Below are 24,117 nucleotides of genomic sequence, written 5' to 3'. Positions count from 1 at the left end.
TTTTATGTAAAGTGCTTCAGTCTTATTGTCTCATCTATCCAAACACCCATATGTACTCTGCTCAAAGTAGACTTCTAATTCACATTGACTGAATGTAAAAATGGAAGATTAATTGTGATAGACCTGGAAGTTACTATCCTATCTTGATTTGCAAAGATTCCTCATATTTTTATAAATAATGCCTAGCAACTTTGTCTTATACTGGCCCTGTCCATCCCTTCTTCTAATTCTCTAGTCACCACCTTAGTTAAAAATGCTGCTAAACATATTCAACTTCAAAGCTATATTATGGGCCTTTGATTTTAGTTCCTGTTGCTGAAGTCTGGCCTTTCCCGGGTGTGCAAGTCACAGCTGGTAATGATGGGGACCAGATGATGCCCTAGCAGCACATTAAAGGTTTTTACCAGGATGTGGTTTGATGGTTTTGCTTGGGTATTTTGTTGTTGTTATTCTTTCCTTTGGAATGTTGAGTTGTGGCCAAGAATTATTTCCCTGATTGCATTTTTGCTATCCCTACACATTTGGAGAGTTGGAAAGTATACAGAAACATAAGGAATATCCTTGTAAACCACTTCTCAAGCTAACTTGTAGGCTCTTATAGGGTGACTTTTAACTGTGACCTTTTGTTTATTCAATAAATATGCTTCTAGTATGTCCAAAATGCCACACTGTGCCACACTGACATCTTGGCCTTATGATTTTTACCAAAGCATCATTATTCTAGACTTTTAGAACCACTTAAATGCCTATAGACATGATTCATTGAATATCACAAAAAAGATGTTCACCTTTACAGTGTGTGTTCACATCATAATGTGATGGGGTGTGTATGCTCTTATGATGGTTGAGATGCACTGTAAACAATATATAGGGTATTACTATTTAAAATGTTTATTTTATTTGTTTCATAACCTAGTCACATGTCCATTGTAGAAAATTAGAACCATATAAAAAAGGACAAGAAAGAAATTAAAAATCACCTATAATCTTGCCACCTTAAGCTAACCATATATATCTCACTCTTTATTTTATGGTTGGGGAAAAACAATAGGATTAGTAAAATTGACACTCCAACCATTAGTGTCATCATCATAACTAGACAATCTGCCTGTTGGTACCATTCACCAGACTCAGAACCCAGTGATGATTTTATATTGAGCAATTCTAAATGTTAGAGCTATCCATCCAAGATGAATTTTTCCTAAATTTATACTCTCTCTTTATTGTCTTAATCCATTTCTCTGCTATCACAAAATACCTGAGACTAGGGCATTTACAAAGAATGGAAATTTATTTTCTACAGTTTTGGAGGTTGGGAAGTCCAAGATCAAGATGCTGTCAGGTTTGGTGTCTGGCAAGGACCCCATTCCCCGCTTCCAAGACAGTGCCTTATTGCTGCATCCACTGGAGGTGATAAATGTTGTGCCCCCACAGGATGAAAGGACAAATGGCAAAAGGGCCTAGGCTGGTTCTTCCTAGCCCTTTTAAAAAGCGCTAATTCAATTATGAGGGCAGAGTCCTCCCAACTTAATCACTTCCCAAAAGGTGCCACAATGGGAATTGAGTTTCAACATGAATTTTGAAGGGAACCCATTCAAACCACAGCAGTTACTTTACCAGGCCGAGGACTTAGAACTATTTATCTGTCCCAAATGTACATCTCTAACCCTGGCCACTCCTTAGAATCTTAACTCCTATCGTTAACTGTCATATGGACAAATCCATTTAGATGTCTAAGAGGCATCTCAAACTTAACAAGGCCAAAGCTGAACCCCTGATGTTCCTCTCTCTCTAGACAATTTTTTTCCAGGCGGTTTTTCACATCTTAATAAGGAGCGTAACATCTACCCAGGTGCTCAGGTCAAAATCTTCACCTCATTTAGCTTTTGTGAATCTGGAGAAAGACCTGGGGTAATGCCAGATTTCTCTGGGCGAAGCCATTATTAAAGAATGTAATTTATAGAGGTCAGTTCTTCCCCTGCTAGAAGCAAATGGAATCCTGTCAACCCTCATGCTGGGGGTAGGCATGACTTTGGCAGAACAAATGTTTTCCATATTGGAAAAAAAAAAACCCTTATGGATGACCCAGTAATATGTAGCAGACTTCAACAACTGCTGTTTTTGGCAGCAAAAATCAACCCCAAGGACTGAAATTTTCAAGAAGTGGCCTTCTGAGTAGCTGCCAATAAAGAGTATTCAGCAGGTTGACTGAAAAACAGAATTTCCAGCGAGCCAAGAAACTAGGAGAACCTGGGTCAGAAGAGATCACAACCCAGAACAGTAGGTTGTCTTTCAGGGGTGATATGTTAATCTACTTCCTCTCTTCTCCTACAGGACACCTGATGGAATAAACTGCTGTGAGAGGGAGTATTGAGAAGTAAGTGAAAAAAAGAATGGATGGTGGAAAAGTCTTCATGGATTCATTGATATTGGGGAGGGGCACTTTGTATTTATGCAGATAGCCCCACATGTTGTAGGACGTTTAGCATCTCTGGTTGGGAATGCCAGAAGAGCCCACCAGTCACTGTGATAACCACAAAAGAGTTGAAGGAAAGGAGTGTGTGTGTGTGTGTGTGTGTGTATGTGCTGGGAAATGAGCCAGTGGCTTCTGCTTCTCTTCCAATATCTTCTGTCTTGACCCTGAGGTTAAATACACTCATCACAGACACAGGCACAGACATAGGTGACCTCATAGGGGCTGAAAAAGAAATTAGAAACAGCAAGGGAGGCAAAAAAAAAAAAAATAAACAGCAGGTTATTTCTGACACGTGTGTCATATTTGAGCAAAGTAATAATAGCTTAGCATTAATTGGGCACTTACTGTTTATGTGTGTGCCCCCCGTCATATGTGCTTTACAAGCGTTATTTATCTATTCCTCACACAGCTCTAAATGGTAGCTAATGACGACCACAGCAATCATTCAAGTAACATTTATTATGTGTTAAGTACAGTTCTAAGCACTTGGTAAATGTTAACCCATTTAATCTTTGTAACAATCGTGTGAGATATGTACTACCAGTATTCCTGTTTCACATGGGAGAAAATTGAAGCACAGAGAATTTTAGTAATTTGCTCAACATCGCAGTTAATAAGTTAGAGGATCTATGATTTGAATCCCGGGGCTAGTACCAAATAGTAGTAACCACCACTAAAGCTATAGGCTATTTCTCCTGGGTTAAAGGGTGCTTGGCATTTTATGTGCACAGTGTTTGCAACTTTATACCCAAAGTTTTTGTCTTCTGAGTAGCCAACATTAGGACTGATGAAGACAGAAGGGAGACCAAGGTGATACCAACTAGGGAGGGAGTAGGAGTTGGAGTGTGGAGATGAGCAAGAATGTGCCCTGTGAAGGCATAAAACAGGGAAGATGAGAGAAAACCAGGAAACATGCCTAAGTGAGGACCCAATCCTGCCGATTTTAGTGAGAGATGCACTTCATGACCTGACAGTGTCTCTAGCTTTGGACCTGCAGGGATTCATTCCCAATCCCTCGGTGGCAGCAACCATGTCCGAATAGCTATCATCTTTTATGAGGACTACATTTCTATCTGCCATTTTGTCCTTCTATTATCCTGTCCCCCACCTAACAGCCAATAGGGAGCTTTTAAAAGTGTAAATTGGGTTATGAGGCCCATGGTTGGAAATCATCCAAATCCTTCCTTCTCTCTTGGAATAAAATGCAGACTCCTCACCCTGGTGTTCAGGGCCCTAGGGGACCTGCCTTTGCCTAACTAGGTGGGAAACTTTGGTCTCAAAAAGAACATTCTGCATGGGATATACATTACTTGGCTAAAAACATTTTCCTTAATATAATATTTTGTGCTATCAAACATGATTGGGAAATTTACATTTATAGGCTTAAGAGTTTTCAAACGTATCATTTGTCTTCAGCAAAGATACAGCAGGTGGAAGAACATCAGAAACTGGGTTCTACAAGGAAAGCATTAGTGAAATTCATAGGAGAGAGTTGGTTTTCAACACCTACCACATTTTAAAAGCTCTGATGCTAGATAAACACAACAGTATGAATCAAACATAAACATTCCTGTGCCCCTTTGCCTTTCTTCTATTTTGCTGATCCTTCCCTAAATATCAGAAGCCAATCAGCAAAATGTATAGGAAAGAGGAGAATCTTGACTACTAAGACTTTAAAAACTAAGAGCAATATTGACTCCAAAGAATCAAAGAGTGAAGGCAAGGCCTGGAGTAACGGAGGCATGTATACCAAACTTTGGGGATATTCCACCCACAAAGTAGAACTACCTAATTGTGTAAATGCTATTTATATAAAAGTACTATCAAAATAAATATATATTTTTTTGCATTTTTATTTCATTGTCAAAAATATGAAGTACCTTTTAATCACTGCTAAGGTCTTGCCACCTGTTTATTTCTTGACACCAGAATAGAAACATGATTTTCCTTTTTTGTCTTGTTAATGTAGAGTTAGAAATAGTTCAAACTATTTAGAAAACTAAAGAGAACCATGGAGGCCAAATCAACCAAAGGGCTGAGTCATCCGCTAAAATCCTCAAATCTTTTTGAATGCTTTTGGCTAGCATCCCAATTAACAGTATGATAACTCATTGCTCCAATTCTCTTTCTGCTACACCAAGTACTCCTAGGATTGCATCTCATAGAAGCTTCCTGTGGCCTTTCCTATAAGACTTTGAATTCTCAACATTGATTTCTGCCTGAAGGGCTTCCTTGAGATACCATGCTAACCCCATCCTGTACAAACACCTAGTTCACTTGAGGACAATCGATGATCTATTCTAGTCCTGATCAAATCACTTGCCGCTTCTGTGATTATTCAGGCTCTTGGGCTGGGTGCAATCAGGCAGAGAATTATTGGAACATTGACAGATTAGTCTCATCAGTTACTTGCTGTGACCACCAGCTTTTTCTATATTAAGAAAAAAGGTAGCCTGCTGATTGCCATTAAATTACATGAGGATATATTTGTCTTTTGGAACTCCAAGGCATTTAAATGTGGTGTAAGATCAAAATTCATTAAAGAAGGCGAAGAGATGTCCCAGCAAACATTTCCCAGGAGGTGAAAGTATAAAACTTGCATAGTGGAGAAGATAAGTACATTTTATGTTTAATCATTTTCAGTGTGAAACACAGTTTAACAAATATTTATTGAACACTTACTATGGGCAAAGTGTTGTGTTTGGCTCTGGAAAAGAAAGGGAAGTGAGGACCCCTCATCTCAAGAGTCAGTTGTTGAAATCAACATGTAAGTAAACATAATCCAAGAAAGACTATAACATGTGATGCAAAAAGAGCCACAGAACTTCCAACATGAAAAAGACCACATTATAGGGCAATAAGGAAAGTCTTCATAGAGAGGGGAGAAGGTCTATGTAAGCTTTTTTTTTTTTTTTTTGGAATAGAGTCTCATTTTGTTGCCCAGGCTGGAGTCGGTGCTCTTAGCTCACTGCAACCTCCGCCTCCTGGGTTCAAGCAATTCTCCTGCCTCAGCCTCTCGAGTAGCTGGGATTATAGGCACCTACCACTGTGCCCAGCTAATTGTTGTATTTTTAGTAGAGATGGGGTTTCACCATATTGGCCAGGCTGGTCTTGAACTCCTGACCTCAGGTGATCCACCCGCCTTGGCCTCCCAAAGTGCTGGGATTATAGGCATGAGCGACCGTGCCTAGCCTGAGTAGCCTTTTTAAAAGATGGAAAAGAGGGAATTGCAAGTAGAAATAAGTGCAAAAACAAAGGCATAGAAGTGGGTGTAGGAGATATTGAAGGTTTTCCTATCATCCTATGGACCTGTTGCTTCTTGCTGCAAGCTTGGCAACTCTACCAGATAGCCTTTTCTGGCTATGGAGGCATGCTCAGTGGGCACGCAGGGTGAGATTGTTGGCATCAGGGAGTTGATGCCCCTGAATGCAATCCCAATCAGTGACAAACAGTGGCTTCCTTGTCCCTCAGATGGGACAACTCCAAGGTGTGCTTTATTCCAACGTCCTGAAGATACTCAGTGGGGCTGCACCTCAGTTACTAAGACTGGCTCATATTCATTAACTTTATATTGGTTCTCTTCCCTTTTCTGCCTTATTTCTCTGTTCTCCTGATGGATGCTTCCTGGGATCACTTCCCAAATAAACTACTTGCCTTCAAATACGATCTATGACAATGAAGAAGCACAAGCCATGATAAATAACCAGCAAACTGCCCAGCTTTGTTTAAAGAGGGGTGGGTCTATAGGACAAAACAATAGCAGAGGCAGCAAAGTTTTTGGCATTTTATTCTATGCCAGGAATTGTGTGAAGCGCTTGCATATATTCTCTCTCATTTAATAATCAGGAAACGCCTATGAGTTATATAAAACTATAAGTCAGTGGCACAGAAAGGTTAACTAAGTAGCTGATCACACATTTGTCAGGTGGGGAAACCAGAATCCAACTCTGATCTCTGAGATGCAGTAACCGGATTTTGAAATCCAATGCTCTTCCGCCTCCCTAACGTTGTTGAGGTTGTTGAATGCCAGGCTGGAGAATTTCTACTTACCTGGGAGAACACTGGGTAACCATGGAAGTTCCTGAGACAACTGAGGTACAACAGAGAAGCCTCAGGTTGGTGACACTAACAAGAAAGAATCAAAGCCTGGTTTGGAAATATCAGAGGAGCTCAGCCATCCAAGGCCCTGCTTAGACGCTCCTAGTATATTGATAGTCAATGATGGTAACTAGTTGGGGAGCTCTAAAATTGAAGTTCAGGTTCCAGTTCAGTAATCAGACAAACCTTGGTCAGAGTCCTGGCCCCGTTACTGGGTTTTTTGGAGTCGAATGAGTTACCTCCATTCTCTGAGCCTCAGGCATGTTATTTGTAGCAATTCAAGTTAATTCACAGGGTTATAAAGATCAGGAGAGCTAACAGGTTTAAATAACTTTGCCTTTTGCCTGACATGTTCAGTGTACATTAGCTGGTATCAGGGAAGTCTGGAACTATATCTTGGGCACATGTGGTCTGACCCTTTTTTAAGGTCCCACAAAATTTAGCCTCTTCACCAGCTTCCACAAAAAAATTCAAGCATATCAAGCATGTTGTTGCTTTATTGAAGATTTGTGGGGCTAATACACAGAGTGAATATGGAGGTGCATTCTCGGTAATGTATGTCCTCATAAGACCTGCTTCTCAAACCATTTCTTACTCTGCTGTCAAGAGTTTTATAAGACCAACAGATGAAAAACAGTGGTAGTAGGGCCACAGTGGGAATATACTCTGGCATGTGTGGAACAAGACCTGCTTTCCTGCAGCTTTGGAAGATGTTCTAATGGAAGTCTCACTGAGGACCAAGTTCATGGGTGCTGCTGCTGCATTTTGGTATGAGCAGCAATATACAAAAGGCAGAAAGGACATGTTTACTAAAAGGCGAGCTCATAGAGTGATCTAGAAATTAAGGGAGCCAGCTGCACATGCCTTGGATTTTTACCTATTATAAAATATTCTTCTATAATACCCTTCATATTCATATAGTGCCTTTTTGTTTTTAGTACAGCTCGGAACATAGTATTTTTCCAAATTATCATCCGTATACTATGCATTTTTCACTGCAGTGAAATTTGATTAGGTTTAAAGTGTGTTTTGCACTTAATCCCAGCCTTGTTCTTGGTCTTATAGGGGAATTCAGAGAAATGTAAGCCACGTTTCCTTCCCTAAGTAGCTTATAATTTCATCAGGAAGAGGAAAAGAAAGTACTAGCATATGGTGAATGTAGAGAAAGAACGATGTGGTTGTGGGTGGGAATGATCTAAAGAAGTGGGGAGATGGAACTTGAGCTTGGATGTGTAAAATGGTTGTGGTATAGGTAAATGAAGAAGATGACATTTGTGAAGAAAGGAGCAACTGGAACAAAGGTAGAAGGAAGACCAGGAATAATTTGGGTAGATGATAGTGAGAATATTTGCCTCTCAGAGTGGTAATCACTGAAAGTAGATTTGGAAAAGAGAAGTATACTCATATTGGAGAGGGTTTTGGCTTCCAGGAGGCAGTGTTGTCCTCTGAACCTTGTTCCAAGCTCCCATCTTCTCACTTATGCTGATACAACAAGATCATAACTTGTCTCCTGAATCCAGTTTGCACGGCCCACGACAGGCAAAGTGATATTCTTAAAAATGCTGAATTAGCCATGTCACTTCTCTGCTACAGCCCTTTCCCTGGGAGAAATTCAAAACTGTTAACATGGCCCATGAGGCATTTGATGCTTGTGATCTGGTTTCTGCTGACCTTTAAACTTCATCTCACTCTCTGCACACTCCCCACTCCAACTCCTTGTTCAGCCACATTGGCTTTGATTCTGTCCCCGAATGATCCCTCCCACACCTACTGGAAAGCCTTAACTTGTGCTAGAAGGTTCTTCCCCTCCAGTTCTCGCCTTCACCTAATTGGTCAGTCTTTATCATGAACTGCAGCTCACCGCACACATAAGACATGCTAGGGGAAGCTTTCCCTGACTCCCTAGAGTAAATCCCCAATTTTTTGATCACAAAACACCTACACATCAGTCCTTTTTTTTTTTTTTTTTTTGAGACGGAGTTTCACTCTTGTTACCCAGGCTGGAGTGCAATGGCACAATCTGGGCTCACTGCAACCTCCATTCCCAGGTTCAAGCAATTCTCCTGCCTCAGCCTCCCGAGTAGCTGGGATTACAGGCATGTGCCACCACGCTCAGTTAATTTTTTGTATTTTTAGGAGAGATGGGGTTTCTCCATATTGGTCAGGCTGGTCTTGAACTCCCAATCTCAGGTGATCCACTCACCTCGGCCTCCCAAAGTGCTGGGATTACAGGCGTGAGCCACCACGCCTGGCCTACATGTCTATCTTTTAAGACTGAATCTCAGTTTGTGCTTTCCTATCTATTTATATGACTATTTAAATGCTGTCTTCTACTGGACTATAAACACCAGGAGGAAACAAAACGTTTGGTTTGCTCGTGGTTGCATCTCAGGAATAGCACAATGCCTGACAAAGAACAGACACTGAATGCAGATCTGTTGGATTAATAAATGGTTCAATGAATGAATTGGTGAATGAACAATAAGCAATGCTGTCACCAGAGTTTGGACCATATTTGATATCTACTTTTTCATTATGATCAAGTTTGAGGAATATTAGTTGCTTGTTTTAAGAGCTTCTGATGTTTCTCTTCGGCCAGTTAGCTTATTTTTAGAACTCTCATACATGAATTGAGAAACCAATTTTACACCAACCCTTATCTTTTATTCCTCTGAGTCCAAGTTGTTTTAAAAATAGAGAAGTAAACACTCCAATTTCGTTGTTCAGTTCATATTTCAGTTTTTCTCTTCTCTCTTTTATGCTGAATATTGCAAATGGTTAGAAAAACCAAACTTTTGCATTTATATTGCTCTTTTTATCGGCAGATTTCTCAGAGCTTTAAAAGCATTTATTAATATTTATGATAGCATTTCAACCTACAAAAATTATCCACATTAAAGCTCCTTGAAGACACAGATGCTGCAATGGTTTTACAATATGCAGCAAAAATTTCAAATATAAATTGGATGTTTTGATTAAACCCGATAAACTGACTAATGGTGAATTCCTACAGGAAGAACCCATCATTCTAAACTCAACAACAACAACATCTTTTGAAAGCATAGGTGAATTTAGAAGGCTGCTATTTCAAAACTCAAGGATTTGAAATACTCGCAAAAGAACAGGATAACATTTGCTCAGCTATTTCTAACTTCTTGAGAAATGTAATTGAATCTTTAGCCCTACATTTTTTCCTAATATATGTATATAAAGCTACAAATTTTTCTTTAAGCACAAGATTTTACTATACCCTGCAAATTTTGATATGCTATATTTTAGTTATTTTTACTTCAAAAGTATTTTTTAGTTTCCACTTTAGTTTTTTTCTTTGACCCACGGGTTCTTTAGAAATGTGTTGCTTACTTTGCACATATTTGGCTATTTTCTAGTTACCATTTTTACTGATCTCAGCTTTAATTCCTCTGTGGTAAGAGAACATTATTTATATGGTTTCTTAAGAACAGCAGTATGGTCTATATGCACAAATTTCCATTTTTGTGAATGTTTGAGGTACATAAACTGCATATTTTCAAATGTGTGTACTGTTTTATATATATATATACATAAATTAGGTTGATTTTGTTAATCATCTCATTCAAATATTTTACATCCTTTTTGATTTATTATAGGCTTTTTAAGTCAGTTACTATATTATCAACAATTACTAAAGTATTGAATGATAGTGTGGCTATGTCAAATTTTCCTGCTAATTTTGTCTATTTTTACTTAATACATTTTGGTATTGTGCTATTAGTGCATATTGAGAATTATTGCATTGAGAATTATTGACCTCTTCAAGGAGAACTACAAACCACTGCTCAAGGAAATAAGAGAGGACACAAACAAACGGAAAAACATTCCATGCTCATGGGTAGGAAGAATCAATATTGTGAAAATGGCCATACTGCCCAAAGTAATTTATAGGTTCAGTGCTATTCTCATCAAGCTACCAGTGACTTTCTTCACAGAATTAGAAAAAACTACTTTAAATTTTATATGGAACAAAAAAAGAGCCTGTATAGCCAAGACAATCCTAAGCAAAAAAACAAAAAACAAAAAACAAAGCTGGAGGCATCATGCTACCTGACTTCAAACTATACTACAAGGCTACAGTAATCAAAACAGCATGGTACTGGTACCAAAACAGATATATAGACCAATGGAACAGAACAGAGGCCTCAGAAATAACGCCACACATCTACAACCATCTGATCTTTGATAAACCTGACAAAAACAAGCAATGGGGAAAGGATTCCCTATTTAATAAATGGTGTTGGGAAAACTGGCTAGCCATATGCAGAAAACTAAAACTGGACCCTTTCCTTACACCTTATACAAAAATTAACTCAAGATGGATTAAAGACTTAAACGTAAGACCTAAAATCATAAAAACCCTAGAAGAAAACTTAGGCAATACAATTCAGGACATAGGCATGGGCAAAGACTTCATGACTAAAACACCAAAAGCAATGGCAACAAAACCAAAATTGACAAATGGGATCTAATTAAACTAAAGAGCTTCTGCATAGCAAAAGAAACTATCATTAGAGTGAACAGGCAACCTACGGAATGGGAGAAAATTTTTGCAATCTATCCATCTGACAAAAAGCTAATATCCAGAATCTACAAGGAACTTAAACAAATTTGCAAGAAAAAAACCCCATGAAAAAGTGGGCAAAGTATATGAACAGACACTTCTCAAAAGAAGACATTTATGCAGCCAACAAACATATGAAAAAAAGCTCATCATCACTGGTCGTTAGAGAAATGCAAATCAAAATCACAATGAGATACCATCTCATGCCAGTTAGAATGGTGATCATTAAAAAGTCAGGAAACAGCACATGCTGGAGAGCATGTGGAGAAATAGGACTGCTTTTACACCATTGGTGGGAGTGTAAATAAGTTCAACCATTGTGGAAAACAGTGTGATGATTCCTCAAGGATCTAGAACCAGAAATACCATTTGACCCAGCAATCCCATTACTGGGTATATACCCAAAGGATGGTAAATCATTCTACTGTAAAGACACATACACACATATGTTTATTGTGGCACTGTTCACAATAGCAAAGACTTAGAACCAACCCAAATGCCCATCAATGATAGACTGGATAAATAAAATGTGGCACATATACACCATGAAATACTATGCAGCCATAAAAAAGGATGAGTTCATGTCCTTTGCAGGGACATGGATGAAGCTGGAAACAATCATTCTCAGCAAACTAACACAGGAACAGAAAACCAAACACTGCATGTTCTCACTCATAGCGGGAGTTGAACAAAGAGAACACATGGACACAGGGAGGAGAACATCACACATTGGGGCCTGTCAGGCAGTGGGGCGCTAGGGGAGGGATAGTATTAGGAGAAAGACCTAATGTAGGTGATGGGTTGATGGGGGCAGCAAACCACCATGGCACGTGTATACCTCTGTAGCAAACCTGCACTTCCTGCGCATGTATCCCAGAACTTAAAGTGTGTGTGTATATATATGTATATATATATATATATATATATATATATACATATATATACACATATATATATGTGTATATATATACATACGTATATATATAAAGAAACAGAAAAAAGATTCAAAACCTAAAAAAAAAGATATCTTTTGAGAATGTTGGCACTTTCATCACCATAAAATGAAATGTTACTGTTTATCACCTTTTTAAACCTCTTTTTCTTCTTTTTTTTTCCTCTGACCCAGGATCCAAAGCAGTATAACCTCTTTTTAAAAAAAACAATTTTAACATAGCTATATTAGGGTTTCTCATTTTGTGAGAAGGTAATTTTGTCTATTTTTTTTCATTTCCATTCCTTTACTTTTTTTTTTTTTTTTTTTTTTGAGACAGTCTCAGTTTTTTACCCAGGCTGGAGTGCAGTGGCATGATCTTGGCTCATGGCAACCTCTGCCTCCCCAGTTCAAGCAAAGTGATTTTCCTGCCTCAGTCTTCCAAGTAGCTGGGACTACAGGTGCCTGCCACTGTGCCTGACTAATTATTGTATTTTTAGTAGAGATAGGATTTCTCTATGTTGACCAGGCTGGTCCTGAACTCCTGATCTCAAGTGATCCTCCTCCCTTGGCCTCCCAAAGTGCTGGGATTACAGGTATGAGCCACCACACCTGGCCCATTCTTTTATTTTCAATTTTATTTCTTATATTTAAATGTGTCTCTTCTAAGCAGCACATAGTTTTCTCTTATTCATTCTTATAATCCTCATCTTTTAATTAGAATATTGTTCTGTTTACATTTAATACATTTGTTGGTATATTTGAGTTTTCTCTTTGTCCCATCTGATATTTAGTCTTTTCTATTTATCTTTTCAGTAAATGAAGTATTTTCTTTTTCCATTTTTTTCTCTATTGACTTGTTAATTACATCTTTTTTCATTGTTTCTTTAGTTGCTGCACTGGAAATAATATACATCCTTAGGCTTTATTAGAGTCATCTGTAATTCAATACTTTTAAAACTTCCTGACAGTGCAAAGACATTAAAACACTTGAACTCCATTTAATTCCTTCCTCCTTCTTATGCTATCTTTGATATGCATTTCAATTCTATATATGCTTTTAAGCCCAATATATTATTTTAATTATAAAAGTAATATTAACTTAGATTTTCTTCATATGTTTACCCCTTTGACTGTTCTTTGTTTCCTACAATTCCATGTGTCCACTGAAATAATTTTTCCTTTATTTGGAGGACATTCTTTAGTCTTTCTTTCATTGTAGGTCTTCCGGTAGTACAAAATAATCTTTGTAGAAAATATATTTGTTTATATTGTTTTTATTTTTTTTCTTCCATGCATTTCTAAAACTTGTTATTTTGAAGTAATTACACATTTACAAGAAGTTGCAAAAGTGGTATGGAGGGGTTTCATGTAACCTTTACTCAATTTCCTCCAATGGTTATATTTTGCACAATTATGATAGGCAGAATTCTAAGTCTCCACAGGATTCCCATCCCCTGATTGTTCAGTGAAACACTGGTTACTGCTGTAAAAGAACTACGCAAATGTCAAAAAGGTTATGGACCTTAAAATAGAAAAAAAAATCCTGGATTGTCCAGGTGGGCATAATCTAATCACTCGAGCTCTTGAAAGCAGAGAGATTTCTCCAATTTGAGTCAGAGAGATGTGGTAGAAGAGAAAATCAGAGGACAGATGAAGCAGAGGGAGAGGTCTAAGAGGTTTAAATATGAAAAGGACTTGACTTGCTATTGCTAGCTAAGATAGAGAAAGGAGGTCATGAGCCAAGAAATGCAAGCAACCTTCCGAAACTAAGAATGAGCCTGGCCAACAACCAGCAAAGAAACAGAGACGTTAGTCCTACAACCACATGGTACTGGATTCTACCAAAAACCCACATAAGCTTGGAAGCAGATTCAACCCCAGAACCTCCTGAAAGAAATGCAGCCCTGCTGACACCTAAATTTTGGCTCTGTGAAACCAGGAGCAAATAGTCAACTGAGCCACTCTATGCCCAGACTTCTGACCTACACAATTCAGAGATAATGCATTTGCGCTGGTTAAGACCAGAAAATCTATGGAATTTCTTGCCAAAGCAATAGAAAACTAATACATAGTTTAGTACAATACAATACATAGTATAGTACAATATCAAATCTAGGAAAGTGATGTTGGGACTGTGTGTGTATAGTTCTATGCCATTTATCACATGTGTAGAAAGTTACAGAACAACCAATGCAATCAAGATACAGAACTATTGAATCATGACAAAGATGTCCCTCATGTTACCCCTTTATAGTTATAATTCATTCCCACACACAATTCCTAATCCCTAGCAAGTACTGATCTCTTTTCCACTTTTACAATTTTTAAATTGTGGAAATGTTATATAAATAGAATCATACAATATGTGACTATTTAAGGATGGCTTCTTCACTCAGCATAATGCCGTTGAGAACTATTCAATTTGCTGCACATATCAGTAGTTCTTGCCTCCCACACATTCCTCCTACCATGACTATTTTTTTTTAAACTGTGGTGAAAACACACAATAAAATGTACCATCTTAACCTTATTTTTGTATTTTTAAATTGATATATCAGTTTTACATATTTTGAGGGTACATGTAATATTTTGATAGATGTAGATAAAGTGTAATGATCAAATCAGGGCAATTGGGATATCCATCACCCCAAACAGTTATCTTTTTTTTATATATATAGAGAATGTTACAATTCTCCCAGCTATTTTGAAATATATCATAAATTATTGTTAATTATAACTTTTCTACTGTCCTATCAAATACTAGAATGTATTCCTTCTAACTGTATTTGTGTACTCATCAAACAACTTCTTTGGCCAGGCACAGTGGCTCACGCCTGTAATCCCAGCACTTTGGGATGCCAAGGCGGGCAGATCACCTGAGGTCAGGAGTTCGAGACAAGTCTGGGCAACAAGGTGAAACCCTGTCTGTACTAAAAATACAAAACTTAGCTGGGCATGGTGGCATGCACCTATAGTCTCAGCTACTCAGGAGGCTGAAGCATAGGAATTGCTTGAACCTGGGAGGTGGAGGCTGTAGTGAGCTGAGATAGCACCACTGCACTCCAGCCTGGGTGACAGAGTGAGACTCTGTCTCAAGAAAAAACAAAACAACGTAACTTCTTTCATCCCTTCCTCCTCAATTCTTCTCCTAGCCTCCAATAACCACCACTCTATATCTCCATGAGCTTCACTTTTTCAGCTACCACATATGAGTGAGAACATGTGAAATTTGTATTTCTGTGCCTGGGTTATTTCACTTAACATAATGACTTCTAATTTCATTCATGTTGCTGCAAATGACAGGGTTTCATTCTTTTTTATGGTTGAATAATATTCAATTGTGTATATATACCCAATTTTCTTAATCCATTCATCTGTTGATGGACACCTAGGTTGATTTTATATCTCGGCTATTGTGAATAGTGCTGCAATAAACATAGGAATGCAGATATCTCTTCAATATACTGATTTCCTTTTTTTGCTGGACATATACCCGGTGGTGGGATTGCTATATCTGGTAGTTCTATTTTTAGTTTTTTGAGGAAACTTCATGCTCTTTTTCATAATGGCTGTACTAGTTTACATTCTCATCAACAGTATAAAAAAGTTCCCCTTTCTCACCTTCCTTGACAGCATTTGTTATATTTTCTTTTTTTGATATTAGCCATTCTAAGTGGGGTGGTATGACGTCTCATTGCAGTTTGGATTTGTCTTTCCTTCATGTTTAGTGATGTTGAACATTTTTTTATATACCTGTTTACCATTTGTATGTATTCTTTTGAGAAATGTCTATTCAGGCATTCAAAATGTTTATTCTGCACATTTTTAGTTGGCTTATTGCTTATTTTTTGCTATTGAGTTGTTTGAGTTCCTTATGTATTCTGATTACTTATTCTTTGTCAGATGAATAGCTTCAAATATTTTCTACCATTCTGTACATTGTCTCTTTACTTTGTTAATTATTTCCTTTTCTGTGCAGAAGCTTTTTTGCTTGTCATAATCCTGTTTGTCTGTTTTGCTCTTGCTTCCTGTGCTTTCAAGGTTTTATACAAAAAAAACTTTGCCCTGATCAATGATTTTTTTAAAATTTTTATTATTATTATTATGCTTTAAGTTCTGGGATACATGTGCAGAATGTGGAGGTTTGTTCCATAAGTATACATGTGCCGTGGTAGTTTGCTGTACCCATCAACCTATCATCTACATTAGGTATTTCTCCTAATGCTATCCCTCCCCTAGCCTCTCACCCCTGACAGGCCCCAGTGTGTGATGTTTTCCTCCCTGTATCCATGTGTTCTCTTTGTTCAACTCTCACTTATGAGTGAGAACACGTGGTGTTTACTTTTCTGTTCCTGTGTTAGTTTGCTGAGAATGATTGTTTCCAGCTTCATCCATGTCCCTGCAAAGGACATGAACTCATCCTTTTTTATGGCTGCATAGTATTTCATGGTGTATATGTGCCACATTTTCTTTATCCAGTCTATCATTGATGGACATTTGGGTTGGTTCCAAGTCTTTGCTATTGTGAATAGTGCTGCAATAAACATACGTATGCATGTGTCTTTTGTAGCACTTCTTCAATGCTTTACTTCTAGTAGTTTCAAAGTTTCCTTTACATTAAAGACTTACATTTAAATCTTTAATCAATTTTTTGATTTTGTTTGTGGTGAAAGATGGAGCTCTAGTTATATTTATTAATTTCTGGGTTATAGGATTTATTTCTGGGTTCTCTGTTGTGTTCCATTGGTCTGTTTCTGTTTTTATGCCAGTACCAAGCTGTTTCTGTTACTTTAGCTTTGTAGTATATTTTGAAGTCAGGTAGTGGGATGTCTTCAGTCTTGGTTTTTTTGCTCAAAATTGCTTTAGCTATTTGAAGTTTTTGTGGGTTCTGTATAGATTAAAAATTTTTTTTTTATCTCTGTGAAGAATGTCATTGGTATTTTGATAGGGATGGCATTGAATGGGTAGTATAGACTTTATTTTATTTTTTTTTAGACAGAGTTTCACTCTTTTTGCCCAGGCTGGAGTGCAGTGGCACAATCTCGGCTCACTGCAACCTCCATCTCCTGGGTTCAAGTGATTCTCTTGCCTCAGCCTCCCCAGTAGCTGAGATTACAGCCATGCGCCCCCATGCCGGGCCAATTCTGTATTTTTAGTAGAGACAGGGTTTCTCCATGTTGGTCAGGCTGGTCTTGAACTCCAGACCTCAGGTGATCTGCCTGCCTTGGCCTCTCAAAGTGCTGGGGTTACAGGCATGAGCCACTGTGCCCAGCCTATATTTTAAGAATATTAATTCTTTTTTTTTTTTTATTATACTTTAGGTTTTACGGTACATGTGCACAATGTGCAGGCTTGTTACATATGTATCCATGTGCCATGTTGATTTCCTGCACCCATAAACTCATCATTTAGCATTAGGTATATCTCCTAATGCTGTCCCTCCCCCCTCCCCCCACCCCACAACAGTCCCCGGAGTGTGATGTTCCCCTTCCTGTGTCCATGAGTTCTCACTGTTCAATTCCCACCTATGAGTGAGAACATGCGGTGTTTGGTTTTTTGTCCTTGCGATAGTTTACTGAGAATGATGTTTTCCAGTTTCATCCATGTCCCTACAAAGGACATGAACTCATCATTTTTTATGGCTGCATAGTATTCCATGGTGTATATGTGCCACATTTTCTTAATCCAGTCTATTGTTGTTGGACATTTGGGTTGGTTCCAAGTCTTTGCTATTGTGAATAGTGCCGCAATAAACATACGTGTGCATGTCTCTTTATAGCAGCATGATTTATAGTCCTTTGGGTATATACCCAGTAATGGGATGGCTGGGCCAAATGGTATTTCTAGTTCTAGATCCCTGAGGAATCGCCACACTGACTTCCACAATGGTTGAACTAGTTTACAGTCCCACCAACAGTGTAAAAGTGTTCCTATTTCTCCACATCCTCTCCAGCACCTGTTGTTTCCTGCTGTTTTACTGATGGCCATTCTAACTGGTGTGAGATGGTATCTCACTGTGGTTTTGATTTGCATTTCTCTGATGGCCAGTGATGATGAGCATTTCTTCATGTGTTTTTTGGCTGCATAAATGTCTTCTTTTGAGAAGTGTCTGTTCATGTCCCTTGCCCATTTGTTGATGGGGTTGTTTGTTTTTTTCTTGTAAATTTGTTTGAGTTCATTGTAGATTCTGGATATTAGCCTTTTGTCAGATGAGTAGGTTGCAAAAATTTTCTCCCATTCTGTAGGTTGCCTGTTCACTCTGATGGTAGTTTCTTTTGCTGTGCAGAAGCTCTTTAGTTTAATTAGATCCCATTTGTCAATTTTGGCTTTTGTTGCCATTGCTTTTGGTGTTTTAGATATGAAGTCCCTGCCCACGCCTATGTCTTGAATGGTATTGCCTAGGTTTTCTTGTAGGATTTTAATGGTTTTAGGTCTAACATTTAAGTCTTTAATCCATCTTGAATTAATTTTTGTATAAGGTGTAAGGAAGGGATCCAGTTTCAGCTTTCTACATATGGCTAGCCAGTTTTCCCAGCACCATTTATTAAATAGGGAATCCTTTCCCCATTGCTTGTTTTTGTCAGGTTTGTAAAAGATCAGATAGTTGTAGCTATGCGGCATCATTTCTGAGGGCTCTGTTCTGTTCCATTGATCTATGTGTCTGTTTTGGTACCAGTACCATGCTGTTTTGGTTACTGTAGCCTTGTAGTATAGTTTAAAGTCAGGTAGCGTGATGCCTCCAGCTTTGTTCTTTTGGCTTAGGATTGACTTGGCGATGCGGGCTCTTTTTCGGTTCCATATGAACTTTAAAGTAGCTTTTTCCAATTCTGTGAAGAAAGTCATTGGTAGCTTGATAGGGATGGCATTGAATCTATAAATTACCTTGGGCAGTATGGCCATTTTCACAATATTGATTCTTCCTACCCATGAGCATGGAATGTTCTTCCATTTGTTTGTATCCTCTTTTATTTCATTGAGCAGTGGTTTGTAGTTCTCCTTGAAGAGGTCCTTCACATCCCTTGTAAGTTGGATTCCTAGGTATTTTATTCTCTTTGAAGCAATTGTGACTGGGAGTTCACTCATGATTTGGCTCTCTGTTTGTCTGTGATTGGTGTACAAGAATGCTTGTGATTTTTGTACATTGATTTTGTATCCTGAGACTTTGCTGAAGTTGCTAATCAGCTTAAGGAGATTTTGGGCTGAGACAATGGGGTTTTCTAGATATACAATCATGTCATCTGCAAACAGGGACAATTTGACTTCCTCTTTTCCTAATTGAATACCCTTTATTTCCTTCTCCTGCCTGATTGCTCTGGCCAGAACTTCCAGCACTATGTTGAATAGGAGTGGTGAGAGAGGGCATCCCTGTCTTGTGCCAGTTTTCAGAGGGAATGCTTCCAGTTTTTTCCCATTCAGTATGATATTGGCTGTGGGTTTGTCATAGATAGCTCTTATTATTTTGAGATACGTGCCATCAATACCTAATTTATTGAGAGTTTTTAGCATGAAGGTTGTTGAATTTTGTCAAAGGCCTTTTCTGCATCTATTGAGATAATCATGTGGTTTTTGTCTTTGGTTCTGTTTATATGCTGGATTATATTTATTGATTTGCGTATGTTGAACCAGCCTTGCATCCCAGGGATGAAGCCCACTTGATTATGGTGGATAAGCTTTTTGATGTGCTGCTGGATTCGGTTTGCCAGTATTTTATTGAGGATTTTTGCATCAATGTCCATGAAGGATATTGGTCTGAAATTCTCTTTTTTGGTTATGTCTCTGCCAGGCTTTGGTATCAGGACGATGCTGGCTTCATAAAATGTGTTAGGGAGGATTCCCTCTTTTTCTATTGATTGGAATAGTTTCAGAAGGAATGGTACCAGTTCCTCCTTGTACCTCTGGTAGAATTCGGCTGTGAATCCATCAGGTCCTGGACTCTTTTTGGTTGGTAAGCTATTGATTATTGCCACAATTTCAGAACCTGTTATTGGTCTATTCAGAGATTCAACTTCTTCCTGATTTAGTCTTGGGAGGCTGTATTTGTCGAGGAATTTACCCATTTCTTCTAGATTTTCTAATTTATTTGCGTAGAGGTGTTTGTAGTATTCTCTGATGGTAGATTGTATTTCTATGGAATCGGTGGTGATATCCCCTTTTTCATTTTTTATTGCATCTATTTGATTCTTCTCTCTTTTCTTCTTTTCAGTCTTGCTAGCGGTCTATCAATTTTGTTGATCTTTTCAAAAAACAGCTCCTGGATTCATTAATTTTTTGAAGGGTTTTTTGTGTCTCTATTTCCTTCAGTTCTGCTCTGATTTTAGTTATTTCTAGCCTTCTGCTAGCTTTTGAATGTGTTTGCTCTTGCTTTTCTAGTTCTTTTAATTGTGATGTTAGGGTGTCAGTTTTGGATCTTTCCTGCTTTCTCTTGTGGGCATTTAGTGCTATAAATTTCCCTCTACACACTGCTTTGAACGTGTCCCAGAGATTCTGATATGTTGTGTCTTTGTTCTCGTTGGTTTCAAAGAACATCTTTATTTCTGCCTTCATTTCATTATGTACCCAATAGTCATTCAGGAGCAGGTTGTTCAGTTTCCATGTAGTTGAGCAGTTTTGAGTGAGTTTCTTAATCCTGAGTTCTAGTTTGATTGCACTGTGGTCTGAGAGACAGTTTGTTATAATTTCTGTTCTTTTACATTTGCTGAGGAGAGCTTTACTTCCAACTGTGTGGTCAATTTTGGAATAGGTGTGGTGTGCTCAAAAAAATGTATATTCTGTTGATTTGGGGTGGAGAGTTCTGTAGATGTCTATTAGGTCCACTTTATGTAGAGCTGAGTTCAATTCCTGGATATCCTTGTTAACTTTCTGTCTCGTTGATCTGTCTAATGTTGACAGTGGGATGTTAAAATCTCCCATTATTATTGTGTGGGAGTTTAAGTCCCTTTGTAGGTCACTGAGGACTTGCTTTATGAATCTGGGTGCTCCTGTGTTGGGTGCATATATATTTAGGATAGTTAGCTGTTCTTGTTGAATTGATCCCTTTACCATTATGTAATGGCCTTCTTTGTCTCTTTTGATCTTTGTTTGTTTAAAGTCTATTTTATCAGAGACTAGGATTGCAACCCCTGCCTTTTTTTGTTTTCCATTTGCTTGATAGATCTTCCTCCATCCCTTTATTTTGAGTCTATGTGTGTCTCTGCACGTGAGATGGGTTTCCTGAATACAGCACACTGATGGGTCTTGACTCCTTATCCAGTTTGCCAGTCTGTGTCTTTTAATTGGAGCATTTAGCCCATTTACATTTAAAGTTAATATTGTTATGTGTGAATCTGATCCTGTCATTATGATGTTAGTTGGTTATTTTGCTCATTAGTTGCTGCAGTTTCTTCCTAGCCTCGATGGTCTTTACAATTTGGCTTGTTTTTGCAGTGCCTGGTACTGGTTGTTCCTTTCCATGTTTAGTGCTTCCTTCAGGAGCTCTTTTAGGGCAGGTCTGGTGGTGACAAAATCACTCAGCGTTTGCTTGTCTGTAACGTATTTTATTTCTCCTTCACTTATGAAGCTTAGTTTGGCTGGATATGAAATTCTGGGTTGAAAATTCTTTTCTTTAAGAATGTTGAATATTGGCCCCCACTCTCTTCTGGCTTGTAGAGTTTCTGCCGAGAGATCAGCTGTTAGTCTGATGGGCTTCCCTTTGTGGGTAACCCGACCTTTCTGTCTGGCTGCCCTTAACATTTTTTCCTTCATTTCAACTTTGGTGAATCTGACAATTATGTGTCTTGGAGTTGCTCTTCTCGAGGAGTATCTTTGTGGCGTTCTCTGTATTTCCCGAATCTGAATGTTGGCCTGCCTTGCTAGATTGGGGAAGTTCTCCTGGATAATATCTTGCAGAGTGTTTTCCAACTTGATTCCATTCTCCCTGTCATTTTCAGGTACACCAATCAGACGTAGGTTTGGTCTTTTCACATAGTCCCAAATTTCTTGGAGGCTTTGTTCATTTCTTTTTATTCTTTTTTCTCTAAACTTCCCTTCTCTCTTCATTTCATTCATTTCATCTTCCATCACTGATACCCTTTCTTCCAGTTGATCGCATCTGCTACCGAGGCTTCTGCAGTCTTTGCGTAGTTCTCGAAACTTGGCTTTCAGCTCCATCAGCTCCTTTAAGCCCTTTTCTCCATTGGTTATTCTAGTTATCCATTCTTCTAATTTTTTTTCAAAGTTTTTAACTTCTTTGCTATTGTTTTGAATTTCCTCTCGTAGCTCAGAGTAGTTTGATCGTCTGAAGCCTTCTTCTCTCAATTCGTCAAAGTCATCCTCCATCCAGCTTTGTTCCGTTGCTGGTGAGGAACTGCATTCCTTTGGAGGAGGAGAGGTGCTCTGCTTTTTAGAGTTTCCAGTTTTTCTGCTCTGTTTTTTCCCCATCTTTGTGGTTTTATCTACTTTTTGTCTTTGATGATGGTGATGTACAGATGGGTTTTTGGTGTGGATGTCCTTTCTGTTTGTTAGTTTTCCTTCTAGCAGACAGGACCCTCAGCTGCAGGTCTGTTGGAGTTTACTAGAGGTCCACTCCAGACCCTGTTTGGCTGGGTGTCAGCAGCAGTGGCTGCAGAACAGCAGATTTTCGTGAGACCACAAATTCACCTGTCTGATAATTCCTCTGGAAGTTTTGTCTCAAAGGAGTACCCGGCCAAATGAGGTGGCAGTCTGTCCCTACTAGGGGGGTGCCTCCCAGTTAGGCTGCTCAGGGGTGAGGGACCCACTTTAGGAGGCAGCCTGTGGGTTCTCAGATCTCCAGCTGTGTGCTGGGAGAACCACTACTCTCTTCAAAGGTGTTAGTCAGACAGGGACATTTAAGTCTGTGGAGGTTCCTGCTGAGTTTTTGTTTGTCTGTGCCCTGCCCCCAGAGGTGGAGCCTACAGAGGCAGGCAGGCCTCCTTGAGCTGTGGTGGGCTCCACCCAGTTCGAGCTTCCTGGCTGCTTTGTTTACCTAAGCAAGCCTGGGCAATGGCGGGCGCCCCTCCCCCGGCCTCGCTGCCTCCTTGCAGCTTGATCTCAGACTGCTGTGCTAGCAATCAGCAAGACTCCGTGGGCATAGGACCCTCCGAGCCAGGTGCGGGACACAATCTCCTAGTGTGCCATTTTCCAGGCCCGTTGGAAAAGCGCAGTATTAGGATGGGACTGACCCGATATTCCAGGTGCCATCTGTTACCCCTTTCTTAGACTAGGAAAGGGAACTCCCTGACCCCTTGCGCTTCCCGAGTGAGGCAATGCCTCGCCCTGCTTCAGCTTGTGCACTTCACGGACTGTCCTGCACCCACTGTTTGGCACTCCCTAGTGAGATGAAACCGGTATCTCAAGCAGAAATGCAGAAATCACCAGTCTTCTATGTCGCTTGGGCTGGGAGCTGGAGACCAGAGCTGTTCCTATTCGGCCATCTTGGCTCCACCCCCAAGAATATTAATTCTTGCAATCCATGATCATGAAATTTCTTCCCATTTTTGTGTCTTCTTCAATTTATTTCATCAATGATACATGGTTTTCCTTGTGGAGATCTTTCACTTCTTTGGTAAAATTTATTTCTAGGCATTTTATTTTATTTTTGTAGCTACTATAAATGGTATTGCATTCTTGATCTCTTTTTCAGATAGATTGCAGTCAATGTATATAAATGCTAATGATTTTTGTATGTTGATTTTGTATTATAACTTTAATAAATGTTTGTTTCTGTTCTAAGAGTTTTTTTTGGTGGGGTCTTTAGGCTTTTCTAAATGTAAAATCATGTAGTCTACAAACAAGAATAATTTGACTTCTACCTTTTGAAGTTAGATACCCTTTCTTTCTTTCTCTTGCCTAATCGCTCTGGCTAGGACTTTCAGAACTATGTTGAATAAGTGGTAAAAATGGGCATCCTTGTCTTGTTTCACATCATAGCAGAAAGGTTTTCAATTTTTCCTTATGCAATATGATATTAATTGTGGGCTTGTCATATGTAGCCTTTATCGTGTTGTGGTATGTTCC

General features: G+C 38.9%; 1 long non-coding RNA gene across 2 annotated transcripts in view; it reads left to right on the top strand.

Moving 5' to 3' along the window:
* LOC129489498 (uncharacterized) overlaps positions 1-24,117 on the top strand; it is a 296,391-nt gene that overhangs the window by 172,098 nt on the left and 100,176 nt on the right. For both annotated transcript variants that reach the window (XR_010122497.1, XR_008660014.2), the window contains exon 3: positions 2,335-2,377. This is a non-coding gene — a long non-coding RNA (uncharacterized lncRNA). The remainder of the gene's footprint in view (positions 1-2,334; positions 2,378-24,117) is intronic.

Source organism: Symphalangus syndactylus, chromosome 9, assembly GCF_028878055.3.
Source record: "Symphalangus syndactylus isolate Jambi chromosome 9, NHGRI_mSymSyn1-v2.1_pri, whole genome shotgun sequence".
Taxonomy (NCBI): Eukaryota; Metazoa; Chordata; class Mammalia; order Primates; family Hylobatidae; genus Symphalangus; species Symphalangus syndactylus.
Note: the sequence above shows the minus strand (reverse complement) of the source record. Positions and strands in the feature narration are given on the sequence as shown.